This window comes from Polyodon spathula, chromosome 12 (assembly GCF_017654505.1).
Source record: "Polyodon spathula isolate WHYD16114869_AA chromosome 12, ASM1765450v1, whole genome shotgun sequence".
In the NCBI taxonomy this organism is placed as follows: Eukaryota; Metazoa; Chordata; class Actinopteri; order Acipenseriformes; family Polyodontidae; genus Polyodon; species Polyodon spathula.
In genome coordinates, this window is record NC_054545.1 from 42,431,590 (window position 1) to 42,437,976 (window position 6,387).

The following is a 6,387-nucleotide window of genomic DNA, read 5'->3' on the forward strand; positions in this document are numbered from 1 at the left end:
GCAGTATAGCACAGTAAAACAACAGCAAAGCTTGATGCTTCATAATTGAGGCAGTTGCAAACCCTATTTTACAATAAAAGGAAAGGAGGCTCCAGTGTAAAACTGATGCGTGGGAAACCCAAGAGTCAGCCTGCAACCCCCTCTGTCCAGCAATATTGAATCACTAAGACAAGTGGTTTATAACTGTGGGATAAATTCACTTTTACTAACAAAATAATAATTCTGTTTTTTTTTTTATTATTTAAACTTGTGGATGTACAGTGCAGAGGGTACACACATCTCTGCAAGATAATATTGTAAAACATAGTAAAGTGCGTGGCAAATACCGTAAAATTACCGTGAAAATGTATACATGTCTATCATATTTTCTCTTTGTATTAAACGTGCATAATGTCACTGTCAGACGTTGCTATAGCGCCCCCTCCCCTCCTTCTAATAGAACTACAGGAATCAGTTGCCTTCTCACAGTCACCGACTGCAGCTGGAGAGACAATAACACTGTCTGCTACACACAGGTAAGCAAAATTGCTTCTCATTTGAGACAGTAAAACCCAAACCGAACGTAATTAGCATGCACCTAACAGACAGGTGCTTGCATTCAAGTCATTGCCATTTTTTGTTTGCAGTCGTTTTGACAGGATTTGAAATCGGCGTTTGGGTTTGTCGTCGGGTTGACATAATAATATTTTCTTCCGCTGGGTGGGAGAGACTGGGCCTGCCTGCATTGACAGAGCTTCTATCACCAGATCGGAAATAATGCCTCCGTCCCCACTACAAGGAATAAAGAAATTCCGATTCATTTATGCGTTTAAACAATTTAATAAACCGCCAGCTGTCTTATTTACTACGGTTTGAGATTCAGCCTGTGTTTTTTTGCATCGCTGAATTAAACACGTTACGAATAGGGTGCATTAGTGAATGGCCAGAATATAAGTAACGTATATATGCTAGAATTAAACCATGTTTTATTTATCATTTTTGATTGTGTGCATGCACTTTTTGCTAATAATGTTGCGGAGCATTACATATTAATGTATATGCTTTATTAAAAAATAAAAATAGCTATATATCGTATCTACATTTACTACCATCACTTCTACAATATGAGAACGTTTTAATATAGTACTAGAAGCAAAGCTTCTGTTATAGTTAGCGCATATTGGCGGTTTATGTGTTTGCATATTGAAATGGCACATACAGGTATTTGAATGAGAAACATTGGTAAGTTGAATGCATAGGCGGGACCGAAGAAAGAAAGCGAAACCTTGTGCTGAGGTGGTGTAATACTGCAGTTCATTTTAGCTTTTATTCTAGATCTTTCTGCGCGAATGGTTGAGTACAGGTAATAACAGAGTGTCGCAATTCGTGTGCAAGAAAGGCAATCGCACATCCACCTTGCATTCTGCCGATTTTGTATTTATTGACGATCTTTTGTTCGGATGGTACTTTTGCTTTCCGTGGTGGTTGGTGCTGATGCATGCGTGTCTGCAGCTGTGCCGCGTGCCTTCGTGCGCTTTTTTTTTTTTTTTTTTAACAGATATGACATATTCTGCATCATCAATTGTTCAAGTGAAAAAATTACGCAATATGTTTTTTGTCAATTAGTGTTGTAATAGAATCGTTTGTTTAGGCTAATTGTTTTCAGTGAGATTTTTTTTTTTGTACAAATTTTCTAACATGTTCTTCGTTATTTGTGTGTCTGGACGTGTGAACAGCCATATTAACAACATTGCCTTTCATTTCTGCAGCATCATGGCAGCACGCCATAGCTTTCACGTTTGTGCAGAATACATGCTCTGTAATCCCTTTCTCGATTGTGCGCCATTGGAACATTTTAAAACAAAGACTGCATTGCCTAACCGAATATTCTATTAGCATATTGTTTTCGCTGCAAAAATACATGATTTTTTTTTTTCTTTTCATAAACTAAATCGTAGGCCGAATTCTGCATCGCTTCAAACCCGCCCATGATACAAATGCTTCCTTTTCTAAATAACTTCTAATTGAGATAATAAATGCATTGCTTAAAAAAAAAAAAAAAAAAAAAACGATGTAGCACTTTCTAGATAATTCCTATTATTGGTGTTGTCCTAAATTAGTTTTAAATTCATTATAGAACGTGGATATTTCTTGCAGAGGGACACACCTTTTTCTTCCAGTGTGAATGAAAGGGACATGTCCTTTGAACCACTGGCTGGCAGAAAAGGGCTTGTAATTGAGAAGGGTATAAATGTGCATCTGGGGAAAAATAATACTATTATACATTATTTAGTTACATTTAAGGAATTGAAAGAGATTTCTCTATGGGAGCACAGATCTGTACAGTATGTGCTGCAGGCTGGGCATTGCAGCCCTGCAGTGTGTCAAGAGAGAGATGACTAAACAAAGAAATGCAAGCTGCTACCTGGTGTTTGAAGGAGTTGATGCACTTAATGCATAGGCTTTGTTTATTATTAAGATGAATCCAAGGCTGTTTAAGAACAATATCATTTGCTGTGCATGTGTGGACTTATTCAAGCCTGATAACTTTTGCACAGCATAGCAACTAGAGTGAGGCATCCTTTCAGTTGTCAACCCTATATAATTGCAGGCCTGTATCACCAGTGAAGGAAATAAGACCTCCAGTTAAACTGCCCTGTTCAGTAGTGCACCTTTGGTGTACAGCAATGTGATGATGTCTGTTAACATTCGTTAATTATTTAGATTTGCACAAGCTTTCTCCCCTCTTTTACACATAGGTGTGTTCGCTTCTTGCAGAAGTGGAAAGTTATGCATGAATTATTCAGCTCAGGAAGCAGAACTAAAAAACTGAGAATTAAAAGTCCAAATAGCGTTTTCTTAATCATTTTTACAGGTGACATCTGTAAAGGTGATCATTTTGAATTAGGCGTGCAATGTAACAGTATATTTTGTTAATGTAGACAGGGTGTGTCTTTTGTGGAGGATGCATACAGCTAGTGCTTTCCTTGTCCCTGCCATGTATTTTGTTTTATATAATACAAGACAGCAGATCTGACCGTAGGTGCTCAGTAAGCAGTGCATCTCAGATGTGATAAGTGATCATCAAGCCAAGCTGGAGACCAGATTTGCACACCCACGTCCTCTGAAGGAGGGGGTAGGCGTAGTTGTCGAGGACTGGTCATGTATCCCTCAGAGTAACTGAAACACCTTGCAGACTCATGAGATGCCCATGGTGGCTCCTCACCCTATGGCACACTTTGCTCCTAACTTTTGTGCCACTGTCCCACGACCCATGCATTTCTCCGTTTTTCAAATATAAAGCTAATCAGCATCCCTGTAAAGTTAGTTGATTTGGAAACTAACTGTACGTGAAAGAGACCTTTCTGTAAACATATACGTTTAAGTACATTAGGTTAATTAAACACACCAATTAGCGATGCACTCAAACCTGCCAGTCGTTTTAATGAGATCATTCAGCCAAGCCATTAGACTAACCTGAAAAGGCTTGTATCTGCACAGAATAATTCCAGTTTGTTTCTAATGATGGCTGTTTGTCTGGCTGTGTGTTATACTAAAAGGAATTGATTTAGCTCGATTGATTTTAGATAGTGGGTGTGTATATCCACACACACATATATACAAACACACATCTAAAATTGAATTCATTATTTAACTTAAGTAATCGAGTATATATATATATATATATATATATATATTCTATATATATATATATATATATATATATATATATAATATATACCCTAGATGTCAGACATATATTGGAAAGGGACGCAGACATGCATATTCATGGTAATCTATTCCACTGCAGCAGTGACCCTAAAATACTTTCTTGTTTTAAAAAAACAACCTGTATTGCAATATAACAGCATTGATTAAGGTACACTCCAGTCCTGTAGATGGCAGCAATAAGCCTCATATGCGGCTCTGCCAGCAATATTAAGGATCTTTACTTTTAGGCCCTGTCCACACTACATAACTGATCGAGAAACGTACTCAAAAACATTTTATTGAATCCAGCTCAAACTTTAGGGTCCCCACTGAAGTAACGTTTCATGTTTAGTCGGGTGTAATGCGTACACACACTAATGCTATTAGAATAGTTTGGTTACAGTTCCTAGCAGTGCAGTGAACAGTGGAAATTAATATAGTATCCCACCATGCACCGTATTTTATTTTAAAACAATGTGTTATGCCCCCTATTAACAGCGGTCCATAAGTGTTAAAAATTATAGAGTGTTTTCTTAATCGTGGTAAACCGAGAATCCGATTCCCAAGAGTCAAACTATGTTGTGCATGCCGTATTAGAGCTTTTGTAAACCCAACACATTATAATAAAAGATTAGCAGTACCAGCAGTGTCACATTATTGTGCTGGTTTGTCATGTTTACATGTTAATACCCAGCAGTCAGGGTGTGATGAAAAGCCTGATATTTTGGCTACCCATATAGTATGTGTTTGTGTACCGTAGCATTTCCAAAGCCCTCACCAACCCTCATTATAATGTTTAACCCCCCCCCCATACATTGAAGTGCCTGCTACAATTTTACCAGGTGTGTCTAATTAAAGAATTCAATGATAATTTCATATTGTGAATGAAACTCTTTCTGCAGTCTCTATAGCACAGGTCAGCTATTCTCTTTTTTTCTTGGCAAGTGTATTTTTAACGACTATCATAGGCTGGCTGTGAAACACAATAGTGCTGATTATTTGCCATGAATACTTTTCTCAATTAATATTTCATGGCTATTTTAACATTAATTAAGTAGTCTCAGTCAGGATTTGGCTGAAAGGGCACAGTCTGTAAATATTTCATCTGGATGAGCTCTGCAGAGTCCAGGATCAGTGCTCATGTAGTGTGTGCGCTTTATCATGAAACTACCAGGTTTTACAAAGTTTTTGTTTTCAGAGATAACAACAGCTCGGCCATTGTATTGGGTTTCAGCCGGACATGTGAATACTGTATATAGCAATCATGCATGGGGAAAAATAGGGTTTCTGATACTAAGCCACTTAGAGTTGAATGGCTTGTGCTATTGAATCACTGACTGTGATACAGTCTCTGGTGGTTCCTGTTACAGTGCCCTGGGGCTCAGTTCACATCTCATGCTTGATTTCCTGGTATTCTGTGCAAGGCACTGTCTCTACACTGTTCCAGTATCTTGACAACTTTGTGTGGCGTAACGCTGTGCAAAGGGTTTTTTAACTATATCGTCGGCATTCAACTAAATTCTGCACCATTAGAACTTGTATTTTATGTTCTACAAATGCTTTAGATTTTTAGTACGTTAAGTATCTTAAACTGTATAAATACCATTTACACTTTCCAAAGGATAGAGAAAGTCACTTAACCTCCTTGTGCTCCGTCTTTCGGGTGAGACTTTGTTGTACGTGACTCTGCAGCTGATGCATACTTCACACACCCTAGTCTCTGTAGGTTGCCATGGATAAAGGCGTCTGCTAAATAGCTATGGTCAACCAAGTAGCATTTGTTATTGTTATTTTTAATTATTCTTATTTTAATCTCCTCACCACACCCGTTCTCGACTCAAGAACACACAACCCTGAGTGAGTGAATTGTGCAACTATTTATACAGTTATGCCAGAATCAATTACTAATGAATTACTAACTTGAATCCCAACACGTGAACTAATCTGTGCAATCCCTGTGCTCACATACTAATACACATTTTATCAACACGTGAAGTGATTGTGCAATCCCTGTGCCTAAATACAGCTCTATATTTTAAATCACTAGTGCTACACAGACCCATTTATATACCATGTCCACATATAACTGACAACACAAAACACGCCACATACAACATAAAACACAAAATACACACAGGGGCAGGGCACTGCCACAGTTCTGTGAACACAAAACAAGAATTGCAATGACTTTTTAATATGGTGTTCCTTTACACATTTTTCATGTTGAAAAGAATGGTGCTTTTAAATCCCTGCTGTAGTTGGTGTGTAGCGAGAGTAATAGTGCACTGAACATTTAAATTGGATCCTGTTCTCATATTTTCCACTGTGTTAAAGATAGAACTGAGACAGAATGTTCCAAGCTTATAAACCATTCCAGTTCACCAAAATACCTTTCAATCTGTTAGACCCTACCAGCACTAGGTCTGCATGAGAATTGCACTAACTATAGTGATCTGCAGTAGGCGTAGCCATCGATGTCAGTATTGTAGTGATGAGGTCATGTTGCAATCCTCCTCACATGGCTCTGAAAACTAGGTCAAACCAACAACAGCAGTCAACCATGAAAAGTTATGTGCATGTTACTGCAAAATGTTATAAACACATACTGTACAGGGTCGGCGAATCTGTGTCAGTATATCTGTGTGTTCAACAAAACGTTTTGTCATCTTAATAAGAACTGTTACAAAGCTACATACT